The sequence below is a fragment of the Trichoplusia ni genome, chromosome 13, assembly GCF_003590095.1.
Source record: "Trichoplusia ni isolate ovarian cell line Hi5 chromosome 13, tn1, whole genome shotgun sequence".
Classification (NCBI taxonomy): domain Eukaryota; kingdom Metazoa; phylum Arthropoda; class Insecta; order Lepidoptera; family Noctuidae; genus Trichoplusia; species Trichoplusia ni.
In genome coordinates, this window is record NC_039490.1 from 8,601,951 (window position 1) to 8,618,146 (window position 16,196).

Below are 16,196 nucleotides of genomic sequence, written 5' to 3' on the forward strand. Positions count from 1 at the left end.
ATTCAATAAAACTAATTATTAGTTAAGTATAAAACAATAATGTTAAGACGGGAATATACAATCGGAATGAAAACTATTTGTGACTGCTACCTTTTTAAGGTCAATACCTAGTCAAATAGAGCTGGAAGCGAGAGAAAGCTAATCTTCAGCAGACAACAATGGACCCCGATAGGCTGATTTTATTAATTGACTAGCTTGTGCCCGCGACTTCGTCCGCGTGGAATAGTGACTTCCGGCAGAAAAGTATAGATAGCTGTGTCCGCGACTCCGTCAGCGTGTAACTCCTTGTGTATTAAGTTAATGTATTGGTAATATTTATTATTATTATTTATATTGATAATATTGTTTAGATCACGTTCACATAAGGCTTAACCCTTTATAAGACACAGAACTTAAAAATATTTATAGCTTTTAAACTTTATAATAATGTGTTAAGGTTCAAATTCTGGTGGCAATATAAGTACCACTGCCTTATAAAGGTAAGGTAAAGGTACCTATAAAACGAAAATACTTTAGTGCAAAGCTTCCGGGTAAACTATATTGAAAGTTGACCCGTCCGGCACGTGAACATAAAGACTTTTAGAACTGCTAACACGGGAAAGAGCAACATACAACTGACCATGTGAGAAACAACTGACACTGAGATCTACTCCAGCAACACGAAAAGTCTGCCCTTGAGCCTTGTTAATTGTCATTGCATAACACACCGATACTGGGAATTGCGTCCTTTTAAATTGGAATGGAAAATTATTTGGTATTAAGGGTATTCTGGGAATAAAGACGGTTTCTCCTGCACCGCAACCTGTTAAAATTTGAGCCTCGATTATATTTTGTTGCAACTGGGTTACTTTTAGTCGAGTTCCATTGCAAAGTTGTGGTGGTTTTAAATTTCGGAGCATAATAATCGGTATCCCAATTTTTAAACAAATTTCATGAGAGGGAAGTCCGGGCATATTTAAAGAATTTAAAAATTCTATCGGGTAATTAGTGGCTTCTTGTTCATCGACCATTCTATTTATTGATCTATAAACTTTGCTTTCCCCCTGTATATTCGACAGTATTTTGTTATTGATCTCAGATGCCTGGTCATTGCGAGGAGTTAAAATAGATCTTTCGCATAGCCAAGAATTGTCCCTATTTAATATATTTGTTACGTCACCGTAAACCGACGATATAAGATGTGGTTGAGATTGCACCATACAACATAATTCAGGCGTCAGTATAAGTTTTCCTTGGTGTAGTTGTGGATAGGTACCTTCACCAATCTTTAATAATGTGTCAGAAAATTGACTATCATCCGGGTTATCTCCAGTTCTCACTCGCATATTTATAGTCAAATGCACCGATTGTATATCTCGCCATAAATAAGAGCTTTTCAGGCAAGCCCTAACCTCATCAGCTCGGGTTCCCCGTGGTATTACCGGTAAGGTTTGTCGGAAATCACCACAAAATAAAATCGTGATACCGCCCATTGGTCGATCATTTTGTCTTATATCCCTTAAAGTTCTGTCTACCGCTTCTACTCCTTTTCGATGGGCCATCGTACATTCATCCCATATGATTAAACTACACTCGCGTAATACCTTAGCTTTGTCGCTATTTCTTGAAATACTACAGGTTGGATTTTCCGTGCGATCTAAATCAATTGGTATTTTAAACATACTGTGAGCAGTTTTACCTCCTGGTAGCAATGTTGCAGCTATCCCTGATGAAGCTACGGCAAGAGCAATTTTACGCTGATTTCGAACATAAGCCAATATTAATTTAGTCAAAAAGGTTTTTCCAGTTCCTCCAGGTGCATCTAAAAACCATATTGTTCCCAAATTATTTTGAACACTATTGCACACGCGGTCATAAACTGAACGTTGTTCTGCAGTCATCATTGGGACACCGTTTTCTAATGTTGTCAGCAGTTCCGTTAAATTGTAACCAATCTCTGCGGAATATTCCCTATTAGTTACCTCTCCGACTGAGGTTGGTGTTGGCAAACCATATTCACAGAGTGATTTACCGCCTACTGCTGTTAAGTCATCCTGAAGAGCTAATAAGCACTGATTTATGGCAAGATCACGGAAATTATCATTAGTTGTGCCTTCATCATTGTTAGGTATATTTCTAAGAAAGTCTTCTGAAAATTTTTCTTTATATTTTTCCCATAATGTTACAGCATCTGACAAATTACAAAATGTGAGTAATGTTACAAATAAATGGCGTAACCGTCGTGGATTATCACTAACACAGGATTCTGCTAAAGCGTCATCCCAATGCTGATCATTTTCAAGCAAATGACGCGCTTGGCAAGCTGCTTGATAAGTGGGATAAACAACATCGTCTACTTTTCTCAAATCTATAAATGAGGTTGGTCCTCGCACGGTATGTAATAATAATCGCAAATAGAAACACTCAGCGTTGTTAGGATGAACGGTATACACTCTACCAAGAACATGTTCTTTGAAAATACCTGACTCGCCACTTACAGGCCTGCCACGGCGTCTCCGATTAAAGATACCTCTTTGCTTATTGTAGGTATAATACGATGGAACTTCCTCATACAAATGAGATTTTGCAAAATCATCAGTTTGGCAAAGTCGAAAGAATGCTAATAAACTTGTTTGTCTAGGGTTCTCTAACCGTTCTGTGACATTTTCGGCGTTGAAATATATACGTTGGCCGCCTTCAAGATGAACATCCAGATGAGTCACAGGTGGATATCTTTCGTGAATGTTGAAACTTAAGATCCGCCACACAGCTTCTGAAGAACTTATATATCTGCCTGACTGAAATCTTGTAACTTCATCATGTTCATTTCTCAAAGCAAATGTAGCTTGGTCACTGCCCTTATTAATATACTTACAAATATATTTTATTGACTCTACACTATTACACATTTCAACATTTATGTGAGCTTGAAATGCTCTGGACAACACAGGAGAATACGGAACGACCCACCTATTATCTAAAGTAACTTGTTGTCCAGACACTCGTTTTTCAACAGTAAAACCATCATTATCTCTTGAACGGCGACGATATAATGGGTATCCATCATGTTCTGTTACAGTGCCATCCACTAAGGCTTTTGGATATCTTTTAGTGCAACGACCGTCTTGCATGCAAGGAGAATTCCCGTTAAACGAACCACATGGACCATGTATCATATGAGTTTTAACAATGTCGTATAACACGGGATCTGCAATCGGACTTGGAATTTCAGCACTGATTAAACTGTCTACATCATTAGGTCGAACCTTATCTTTTAACCAAAGCAGGATATGTGCGTGAGGTAAGCCGCGTTTTTGCCATTCAATACTATACATATAACACAATACTTCTCCAAAAATTTTATCTTTGGTAAGTAGATCTATCATTGATTTTAATTTTAAATGAAAAACTCTTGCTATGATATCATGGCGGTCATGCGGTGCTTGACCCTCAAGAAGCTCCCGAGTAATTTCATCCCACTTAGGATTGGTAGTTACAGTAATAAATAAGTCGGGACGTCCATATTTTCTTACGTAACAAAAAGCATCTTGAGTACGTTCGTGCATGTATCGTGGACCACCAGTAAAAGAAGAGGGCAAAATAACTAAACGACCCATATTCACCGTATCGTTATCTTGCTGCATGGCGTCGCGAAGGTGCACGTATTCTTCAACGCGCAGCTGCCTTTGATTAGATCGTATATAAACTAATCTTTCGGTTTCAATTTTTGCGTACATGTCTACAATAAACTGATTGAATAAGCCACGAAAACGTTGAAAGTATACAAACCTATTCCGTCTTACTTGCAAGTGGTAACAGTAAAATTGAAGGCATGAAATCTTTTTATTATAATTAGGTGCGCCTGTACGCGGATCAGTTTGGTATAAAGCAAAATTATAACCATCTTCCCCTCGACAGTATATCAAAGGATATTGCAAACTGTCGTAAGCCCTGTTGGTTTCATAAATACGTTGCAAACGATTATCTCTGGAACGGATAACGATATCACGCCTATCACATTCCTGGTCGACCAATACCACAGCAACTTCATTCGTGGATGGAGCATTATAACGCCCAGGGTGTTCCTGAGTTGGACGCCTATCGGCATTTATAACAATTTTATAATTGTTATCATCATCTCGAGGAAGAGCTTCTAATGCCGATTTAAAACTGCATACATACGAATTAACCTGATGCAACATGTTCTGAAGTTGTGATATGAGTTCAGTATTTAAATTCGGGAAATATTGATTTCTTATATTCGACTGTTCGTTGTAGTCGGATACAAAATATATTTGAAGAAACTTAGGTTGGTTTTCAGGCAAAAGGGATCCTATCAAATGGTAAACCTGACCTTGTATCTTAAAAGTAGGCATGAAATGACCTTCTGAGATTTGTTGAGCGCCAAAGGATGTCATTTGAAATGCACTATTATAAGTGCGAATATTATCTAAAAACTGTTTAGATTGTATATGTTCCCCTAAAAGTAGTGATTTCAAAGGTTCCGGTGGGTCTTCGAATGAAGGCAAATTTATTTTACCTGTAGAACAACAGAAACCAGCTGACTCCTTACTCCACTTTGAAGCATTACAAAAACGACATACCACGTTCATATCGCCTATTACAGAAGATGATCCATAATCAATTGTGAGGTTATAAGCAAACCCACTTTTATATTTGTCGGACCAAGCCACCGAATTTCTAGATTGATCTTCTATGTGTACATCTAAGTTATTAAGGCTATGTCGAAATCTGTCTGCAGTAAGACGGGCCTCTCGCTGTTCGTCCGTTTCAAGAGACCGAATATTTTCGATTCTTAATCTTTCATTAGACAAACTTACTGATCGTTCTTGTCTCAAAGAATTATAATATTCGCGTACCGACTCTAGTCGTTGTTCATGCTCATGTGCGTCTTCGAGAGATCGAATAACATTATGGTGCACCCTATCATTTGTCAAACGGTCTTCATATTGAGTTAAAGTTTCAGATTCTCGAGATAAAATATGACGTTCGCGGTCAGCTGTGAGACGCAATTCCCTCTCAGTGTAGGTTTCTGACTCGCGAGACAATATATGACGTTCGCGGTCAGCTGTGAGACGCAATTCCCTCTCAGTGTAGGTTTCTGACTCGCGAGACAATATATGACGTTCGCGGTCAGCTGTGAGACGCAATTCCCTCTCAGTGTAGGTTTCTGACTCGCGAGACAATATATGACGTTCGCGGTCAGCTGTGAGACGCAATTCCCTCTCAGTGTAGGTTTCTGACTCGCGAGACAATATATGACGTTCGCGGTCAGCTGTGAGACGCAATTCTCTGTCAGTGAAGGTTTCTGACTCGCGAGACAATATATGACGTTCGCGGTCAGCTGTGAGACGCAATTCCCTCTCAGTGTAGGTTTCTGACTCGCGAGACAATGTATGCCGTTCGCGGTCAGCAGTGAGACGCAATTCTCGTTGTGACGCAGTTTCAGCATCTCGGGATAACACATGTTGTTCTCGGTCAATGGTAAGCCTCAGCTCTCGTTGAGAAGAGCTTTGAGACGCCCGTGATGTAGCTCGTCTCGCTCTGTCAGCTGCTAATCGCATCTCTCTCTCTGGAGAGCTTTCATTGGCTCGAGAGGTTGAGGCACTAACTCTCATAGAGTTTAACCGATGTGCTCTTTCCTCTGCCGATTCTTGAGAACGCGCATTTCTCATCCTTTTAGCATCTCTCGAATTTCGAGATAAAGATGGTCGTTTTTTAGGTGGCATTGTGTATTTTTAATCGACGGTAACTGAAGCTACCTTACACTTACAATTATATATAGTTATTATGTAATAATTACGAAAATAAACTATTAATATAATAAAACACTACCAATTACGAAAATAAACTATTAATACAATTAAACACTACCAAAATAACTAATATAATAATAACGAAAATAAACTATTAATATAATTAAACACTACCAATTACGAAAATAAACTATTAATTTAATTAAACACTACCAATTACGAAAATAAACTATTAATTTAATTAAACACTACCAAATTACGAAAATAAACTATTAATACAATTAAACACTACCAAAATAAATAATAGGTGTACCTACTACTAATACTATTAATCTAATACCTATTATATAAACTAACAACAAAACAATTCTAAAAATAAACTATTCAAAGACTAAAAGTCGTGCTGATAAGCACGGTTTGCAAATAACAATTATTGATTGTCAATAAGGTCGAACAGTCTGAACGACTATTCGCATCAACAGCCAAATATTGTATGACGCTCGAGCGCGGACCCCCCGCCTTTTTATACCTCCCGCCACGACGCGCGTCGAGCGCGGCAACCGATACACAAAAATAATCCTTATAGCATGACTCTGTATTCACGCGCGATTTCTTATTATTTCATGTATAACTTTGGTGTTTCTACACCGATTTACATGATTCTTTTTTTATTGAATAGGTAATAATGTTAACTTTTTTAATTGGGGATGAGTGATAGTGTTGTAAACGTTAGAGTAGACAAATACAATCAGAAATCTCCGAATTGCTAAGCTATCGGGAGTTTCACGTGTTATTGTGAGTCAACCATAAAAGTTAGACATATGCTGTCGAGGAATATTTTTTATATAATTTTAGGGAGAATATTTCCGTCATACATGATTTCTATGTAGCTTTAACCTATAAGCCTGCACACGTGACGGAAGCTTAAAAAATGGAGTAACTTACCCCGTTTTCCCAATATTTCCCTTCACTGCTCTGCTCCTATTGGTCGTAGCGTAATGAAAAGTATACTATAACCTGCCCAAGAGTATGAAGAATAATTGTGCCAAATTTCGTTAAAATCCGTCGAGTAGTTTTTGTTTCTATAACGAATATACAGACAGACAGACAGACAGACAGACAAAAATTTTACTGATTGCATTTTTGGCATCAGTAGCGATCCCTAACCACCCCTTGATAGTTATTTTTTAAATATATTTTATGTACAGAATTGACCTCTCTACAGATTTATTATAAGTATAGATTTGAATTTCAACAAGCATCGATTTTTCATCCTATTTCCATATAGGTATATTGCCTATAGGCACCGCTTATCCCTCAGTCGCCTGACCAAAAAACAATAATTGAATTACATCAAGCAATATGTTATTCATTTAATTTTGTACGTTTTTAGAAGTTTTGTGCTCATAAAATAAGCTTTGCTTACCTACTTTAAGACGATATGGCGTTAGGAGAAAGTCGCTGAATGTTTTAAATTTTGAATTAACACTAAGGTACAAAATGACAACCTCTTTTAAATATGCCCATAACAACATGTCATAGCATGCAAGCTTGTGTATAAATGGTCACCCATCCACGTACGGCCTCAGCAGTCACCGGGATCTGTCAGTCAATCTCAAGATAACCCTTAATGGCCTTTACCAACAAATTAATTCGGATCAGATATCTATTGTCATTCAGAATGCCATCCCTATTGAAATATGGCGCAAGACCATTTATTGCATTATTTTTAACTAGGTAACAAACTCCTTTCTCAAAGTTTCGTAACTTGGCTGTTAGACGGTTTGAAATTCGAAATTTGAGTATGAACTAGGTTCTAGGTTCTTATATAATTTTGTCTAGAAGTCATAGTATTGCTGATGAATGAAAGGTTGATTTGATTTGTGTTAACTACAACTAGTATATTATATTCATATTTAATGTAGTTTACCTAGTAAATGAAATACAATATTATATTTATTAGTCATATTTTATATTCTCTTCTTAACCTTCCGTTTGTTGTCTTTTAAAAAAGAATAACTACGTGTATATATTATTTGCGTCATGGCGACAAAATGCTCGTATTTAAAGATGTTATAGTACCAGGCTGTCAGTAAATGCAGTAGATTAGTGTATAATATATGACGTCTACTGATCATCATCATGACTTAGCAACACAAGTTGATGAGCATAATATAATTTATAAAACTCTGAATATAAAATTGGCTCATCAGAAACAACGACTATGTGAGCGTTTCAAATGTGATTTCGTTCAACATTTTTCTTTACGACTTGCTTGCCTTATTATAAATTATGATGCATAAAATAATTTTGGTTTATAAAGGGTCGATTTTTACAAGATAAAGATTTCCGATTATAATATTTATCGACTGTCAATCCGTTCAAGGTTAAATTAATAAAATAGTAATTTGCGTAAAATTAGAATCACGAGATCTGAATAATAATATACATAATTATACATATATGACTGGGTCAAAATTACTTGTTATTTGATACTTGGCCTACTTTTATTGGAGGCAATGAGTTTCTGAGGCTCAATAAACTGTTGCAGACCAATTGATATAGACCAAGAGTTTTAAAAAATTCTTTCCATTATATGCAGATATTCTATGAATTAGATTAATAGTAATAATTAAGCCATTGACAAGACATTTTCTAAGCGTTAAACACGCGATTTTTTTTATGAGTCTCGTAGGTTATTGATTATAATGTACAGAAATTTCTTTTTCGGCGTGTCAACGCAATTCGCAGCGAATTGTCGGCTTTAATACTTGGAGAATGTAACTTGTGAACGGGCCCTGAATACTTGGTGACACTTGAGTACACAAGTGTCATATAATATACGAGATAAATCAGTTGTACCATAGGTTAGTTAGAATATCTAAGGAAGTAATAAATACATTGAGAAAGACATATTAAAACTTCTGGATTTGATCTCACAACCTTGACTTGTAAAAATCCGGTTGGCAAGCCTCTAGGCCATCGAGACTTCCGAAATTTTGCTCGAATGTTATCATTACCTTCTGCAATTATTGTATTTAAAATCGAAAGTGTAAATGCAACGATTTCAAACCGACAGGACCATACATTTAGCATATCAACCGACAAATTTTCTTAAGAAAGTCTATACTTAAGTCACATTTAAGCCCTTCCAAATAAAACCACCATTTGTATTGCAGATCTTAGCTTGTTGAAGAAGTAAAATATGGCTGGAATTTGTTGATGTTCTCACCTCTTTGGGAAGATCAATTGTTTTTGTTTGATCTCCCAAAGTTGTGAGAGCAACGAGAGCAAAGCGTTCCCATTTCCCACCGCGTTTAGTCGTGTTTTGTTATTATTCTTAAGTTAAAACAGGAAGAGAAAGAGAGAAAAATATTACAATATTGCCTGTGGGTAAACCTCAGTTTAAATAAACTGTAAAAGAGGTACAGTTAATATACATAACTGTTCCGGCGGAAAATGCAAAGAAAAGTTTGAAGAAAACAAAAACAGTTTTTATCAAAATAGACTGACTTAATAAGTAAAATACGGTTTAAGGTTTAGGAAATAGTTTAAGGAAAACCTCCAAACATTTACTTGACCTGAAATTGTCAAAAGCGACTCATCTCAAGCATTTTTTTTGGGAAACTCACGAATCACACGCATGTCACCTATTATCTCCTAAACTGTTATCTGTAAAATTATGTAACATATTATTATAATGGAAACTTAAAACATTTTGGGAAAATACCGTCTAAAATTTTGTGCGCAATTGTAATGACGATATCTGTTTTTTGATTACGGCATGGAAAAGAACAGTTTTTTAATCACTTGTTTCAACATTTGCATTAAAGTTAAAAAATGCAAAGCATTTGTGAAAATGTTTCCGCAACATTTCAGTGATAACGAAAAAGTATCATTTTACGACTGAAGACTGAACTGCTATTAATTGCTGTCAATGAATGATGTAAAGGAGCGATAGAGACTGACCAACAAACTTTTATTCTAAGATCGCTACACTGGTGGCAGGAAGATGTAGAGTGGCGCTTTTCGCTTCCATATTTAGGACAAAACTTTCAGTTGCGTATTAAGGATAAACGTTATCTATATTTATGCGTGCTGGTGTTAGATACAGTGAATTGCAAAACATCCCCCAAATAACCAGGAAAAAAGAAGAGAAAATGTTTCAGCACTTGGAAGAAGAATTGTCATTGAATTACGGCTACGACTACATAGATTTAGACACACTACAATCAGTTTCTATGAAGCGTATTCAGAATCTGCTCTGATCCATGTAATACTGAGAAAATCTAAGTTCCAGGAAAAGTTAACAAGCCATACCCCGATAAAATTTTCCGTTTCATCGAATTTAGGTTATAAGGATAGCGATACTGTATTCGGGAGCGGAACGTCAAAAGTATATTTAAGCCTCTTCCCATTATCATCAACCTAGACTTTACCCAACTTTTTTGGGATCGCCTTCTATTCTGACCGAATGCAGCTAAGTGCAACTGGCTTACTAAGAGCATAATGCCTACCTGACCTCCTCAACACAATATTCTTAGTCAGACTGGTTGATAGACTTTTTAGCCTTTTTAGACTGCCTAAAGGCGATTTTGGAAGTCCAAATGTTCAAGTGAACATTTTGACGATGTATCCTCTTCATTTGTCAGTTCGAATATATTATAGTTAAGAGAGCGGAAAATACATATTTATAAACACATACTTGATTTTTTTAATATTTTTTATTTTCTATTGTATCCAAGTATGTAAAGAAGGTGTGGTATTTAGTCTGTGTGAGCTATGAACAATTATTGCCTCTGAAAATTCACTACACGTGTGATAACAGTTAGATAGGTATATTAGTCGAATGTTTTCGTTACAATTATTTTCGCCTTACATGACTGCAATGCCATAATACTTCTGCTATTCACTTGATAAAATGAAACATAAAATAATTTGTTTAAATGTCGTTATAACATAATTTTACGCTACTATTGTATGCATTTATAATTTTAGTTTTGTATGCATTTCTACACTTTGTTCTATATTTTTTACATCTAAACACTTTATATATTCTCATAATAATATAGAATATTAATTATCATTTTATCTTTGGGAAAAAAATATTCACTGCTTAACGTCTTTTAGTGTTTCACATGATGTAGAGGTTTTTGCACGATAACCTAGCATGATTTAAATCTGAACAAGGTCAAAATAAATCCAAAAAGTATATGTATTGGTTTGATCAAAATAGTCATTCCAAGGCTCGAACGATCAAGAAACTCAAAGATAATTGAAGACGTTATTTTCTTAGCAAATGTCGATCATAATCTTCTCTTAATGAAAATAGATCGGGTCCCCTGTCGTATCCGTAATTTCAATCAGGTTACAGGAACTGGCCAATTGAAAATCGCAACACGTATTGCAAGGACATGAGGTGTACCCATGCAAATTGTAAAGGGGATCGTCGATTTTGTTTTGTTTATCTCTAGGTAACGAGATCCACTTGCAATATATAAAGAAGGGCATAAATGTTAGCGCATAAATAGTTCAATAATGAATTTAAAAAAAGAGACAGATACTATCTTTTGTTAGTCCGAGAGGGTACTGTGTTACTTTTTAGTATACCACAAGATAAAGTTGATTATTAAAAAAAATCTCCTCTTTTACTTCAAAGTAACCGTTGTGGTATAAAAAAGTTTATAATATTGCAGTAAGTCATTAAGTTTTTCAAGAACAGTTTTTAGAATTGTAGGAAGGTTCGGAGATGAACCCGAAGAACATAAATGATAATTAATATAGTAATGATCGATGCATCCATCTAGTAGTAGTAGTAGTCCTTATATCGATTGACCTTGGAAATTGGCCTCCTCCAAAACCTTCCACAAATAATAAATAATTATTATATAATAATCTCTTGTGTAAGAAAGAAAACCTTGTGTGTGACTTAAAAATGTTTTGCTCTGGATAGTTCGTAAAAGAAATGGGTCTGCAAAATTATTGGCACGGAAAGAAAATTACGAAATTAGCTATGGATAATTGCATCAGTACGCACAACACAGAACGCACTAAAATTCACACAAAAACAATTTTTAAACAATAACAAAACCTTATTACACTGAGTTTCAAAAATAGTACTTTCACTGAATTGTTCTATATCACTGAAACGCTGTATTTAGTTTAAAAAAGTCGGTTTGAAAGATACGACTCTACGAAACTGAGGTTAGTTCACAACTGGCTGTGTTATGCTTACGTTACACATTTTGAATTACCGGCTGTGATTGATGGGTGACACAGTGTAGACAAATCAGTAGGTCAACTTTAAATTTATCTTACGGCCTTCATTTCGTTAGGCTGTTGGCACGTCATACTTCAGCTGATGTAAATGAATAGGATTGTTGTGTCAAACGTCTTGTGTTATATTCAGTAAGTATTTGAAATCAATATGAATAATGTCATTATATCTGTTTTGCTTGATCATTGAGATAAGATTGAGTTAAATGCACTTTTGCTTGATATCACTCGTTTATCAGTTTGAAGGTTGTTTCGACAGGAAGTAGTGATTTTTATTTTGACACGAGCCTGATTGTGATGAAGATAGATGATTTCTTCTGATCGAAGCCGATTTGAGTAAGATAAATTATGTCATTTTACTGATTTTGGTAAAACTGGGAAAGTAAATCGTAGCTTGGAAAAGAGGCTAGAATTTTGAATTGAATTTGAATTTAATTTCAATTTTATATATACCTAACATTTTATTCAACTTCATCTGTGTATCTCACCAAGTTCCTCCTAAACGGCTGGAACCGAATCGAATGTTTCTTATTAATTCACAATTCAGCCAGGGAAGGCAGTACTCATAATTTTTTTGCTTATATACAATTATGATTGATTCTTATGTTATGTGTTGGTTTATTAACTTATTATACACATTACAAGAAATGTAAGAATTACTTTACTTTTCAAATATATTCCATTGTATTTTTTGTGAAGATGTTCTCTACGGACATATTTGCATAGCAATTGTGTAAGAGTATGATAATGTATTTACATTAGTGTTGCCTGATTATATTGAGATTAGCGAAAATGGGCGTATGAAACATTTTTCTTTTTTTGTGTAGTTACTATGTTAGATTTCTTTAATTAGCCTCTTTTTGATGGCATAGGTCACCACGTAAACGTGTAGCGGGTTCGTTCCCCGTGTAGGACAAGTATATTATGTGTAATCTATAAAACTTTTCTCTGAGTCCGAGTGTCTACATGCTTTGTGTGTGAATGTTTGAATGTGATTTGATTGTTTGTGAAAATGCCCGCAACACTAGGATGAAATTGCATGCTGCGGGAGTCGGTTTATAAAAAAAATGAATGCGCTACTCAATTTCAAGATTGTTTCGTATCATGCTGACTCAATCACCTTAAAAACAGTATCGTGAGGAAATCTGGATGTCAAATATTGGAATCTGCAATCATCACCTTTTGTAAGCAAGCGTGATGATAAGTACTGAATTCTTCTCTATAATTATGGAACGAGGTCTTTGCCCAACATTGGGAAATTTATGGGCTGCTATTATATTTTCAATAATAATTACTGATGTATTTTGCACCGTAATATAATGACAAGTTGTCCTTGATAAACTAGCCGTGTTTACGAATACGTCATTTTCGAAACATCGTTTATGATTTTTATCTGACTTGCTGTCAAGTGAGTGCTTCAGTGAAAACTAACATTTAATGATGACACTTGAATAATTCAGAGATAATGTCTCCAAAATTAGCTCGTAGCTTGTATAGAAGAGTGATGCGTGCATTTAATTATAGGAGAGTGACATAATTAATATCTAGGGTATTTCACAACAAAAAATCTGTTTTATTAGTCGGTCAACAAATTTCCAAAACATAGGTATTGTTTTTTTTATTATTATAATAACATTCAGTTTTAAGTATTGCATTAAACAGTTTTATTTTCTTTAATGAGGTAAAAAAAACTATCAGTCGATTACGTTTTATGGCTGCAAGTTTAGAGATACAGACCCACACATCATAAATCATAAACTGTCAAAAATCAAAGATATTTTTGCAACCCATAAAGATGAATGTAAAATTGTTTGTAATCGAGCAAAGTTGTTCAATTAATATTACTGTCGGCAAAAAGTCTATCTCGTGTACACCTAGGAAACGATTAGACTTAATTCATTAATTACGTCATTGAGGTCACTTGTAAAACAATTGATTAGAACTAGTGTGTCTGGACAAAAAATAGCCTGTATTGAAAGTAGGTATCATTTTTATTGCGTAAGTAGTCATGTAATCATTTAGGCTAGACGAAAGTAGACGAAAGCTTTTTGGATTTAGACGTTTTGCAGATACTTAGTTGAGTATATTAAAACAATAAAATGTTATAGTGAATGTTAATTGTTAAAAATGAACGTAAAGCAAGAAATACTTAAATTGTTTAATCTATTTATACAAAGATAACATAATCAGTTTTAAATGTTTTATTGATTTATTTTATGTAAAAATAAATTTAAGTTTTATTTAAATACAATACTGTTCTTTAAACCATTATAAGCTTAAAACGTTTTGAGGCATTCCGATTGTATTAATCATTTTTAATATTTTCAAAATTTTGTTAATTTTGTCGAAACTCATTTTGTACCGTAAAGAACGTTACACTTCGATCATTTTCTGACGTGTGCTCAGTAGAAGGATAGTGACGTATTTCTTGTCTTTCTGGTTATTATTTGACATAATAACATTTTTGACATAAAAACAGCCACTCCAATACCAATTTTGCTGTTTTTTTTCTGTAAACAGGAAACTACTTCAGTTGCGTATTGTATCTTGTGACAAGAAGCTCTTTCATTTGTTTATAAGTATTTAGAATACAGGCCGAATGAAAAACTCGTGACCGGATGACACAATTTTGATACAGTTTTGCCGTGACCATGAACCTTATGAATATTCCTTGTTTCGAATTTTGAAAAGTGCCTTTTGAGACACGTTTTTTTTATTACACCAAGAATTAAATTGATAGACCGATTATTTTTACTGTTTTCATAAATATTATACGTCGTGTGTGACAACGAATTAATTTTTACCAATCATTTAATTTATGAAGATAACTTTTGACCAATCTTTACTTAATCGTTTGGGTCTAGATAGAATTTTAACTAGTTTATTCTTGATACAAAATATCTAATTATTGTAGGAATAAGAATCTCTTCATAAATAGGTAATACAAGTAGGTACTGAACAAAGAATATTAACATTAAAACCTAACGGGTATTTTTAATATCGTGGTTAACTTTTATAGTAGAATGCTTGACAACGAATAAAGCAGTTTTATTAGCATACATTAAACGAGTAATGAAACTTATAGGGGTCAGCAAAATTACGAAATGCCGAAAGGAACATCCTTTATCTGATTTTCTTAAGATGATCGAATGTCATTAAAAATCCAGTACAGAATTAAAATTAAAGGATGATGACATGTAAATGTACAGACAACCAAGTGACCGAATGTTCAATGTCCTTAATTTAATATATTTTTATTTGAGTAATTGTTCAGCCATTAGCATTTAAGAATCATAGTATACTATACTTATCAGAGAAAAAACTGCTGGTATGTTGCAAAACTTTTTATAAAACGATGACGACGACGTTAAGAGATGCTGGATGCGGCAAGCCGAAGACAGGGCGCTATGGCGCACATTGGGGGAGGCCTATGTCCAGCAGTGGACTACTAAAGGCTGATGATGATGAAGTTAAGAGAAGCAAAATATGTTTAACAAATTTAAGATTGTTATTTTATTTATTTCTAATTCTTTGGGTACGGTAAAGTTAAATACTCAATAATTACGTCGATTGTGTACTATTCTTAAAATAGTGAGAGAATAGGAAACAAAGTGTTTATTAACTAACAGTAAAAGTCTTAACAATAGGTGCCAAACAATGAGGATGTGGTATGTTTGTAAATTTAATACTAAGTATTTACAGGAAAATGTCTTTTATTATCTAAAGCTATAAATTTATTCTTCGTTTTTATGTTTTCTTCAATGTAAAATGAAAACATATATTACCACATCAGGTAGGTGCTGACAGAAGATGAAGCCCTTAAATCTTTACAGATCACGATTTCCTTTAATCATATTTCAAGAACCTAACAATTTACTTTTAATCAAGCATTTATATCCTGAATCGTGATTTTCCTCTAGATACAACATTTTCCTGTTATGGGTGTCACAAGTTGAAGTGCGAGGTGACATTGCCGATGTTAATTGATTGACCAAAGTGACAATGAAGTGTCTTCTACACCTTGATCAAATTACTTCTATGGCATGACTATGACTATGTATTTTAATCGGTACCTACTTACGTAGAGTTTTGCTTAACCTGTATTATTGCATAACACTTTTATATAGGACGGATAGCTGAGTGGTTCAGGTCACCACGCCAATC

At 34.6% G+C, this 16,196-nt stretch overlaps 1 protein-coding gene across 3 annotated transcripts in view; it reads right to left on the reverse strand.

Annotated features, from left to right (window-relative positions):
- LOC113500344 (glutathione hydrolase 1 proenzyme-like) overlaps positions 1 to 16,196 on the reverse strand; it is an 85,534-nt gene that overhangs the window by 56,430 nt on the left and 12,908 nt on the right. The window contains exon 1 of one of the 3 annotated variants that reach the window (XM_026881100.1): positions 11,856 to 11,967. The exons of 1 other annotated variant lie outside the window; for it this stretch is intronic. The gene's annotated coding sequence lies outside the window, so the exon portion shown is untranslated. Of the gene's footprint in view, positions 1 to 11,847; positions 11,968 to 16,196 lie in introns of those variants that run through there. One more of the 3 variants, XM_026881099.1, reaches the window with a different exon arrangement.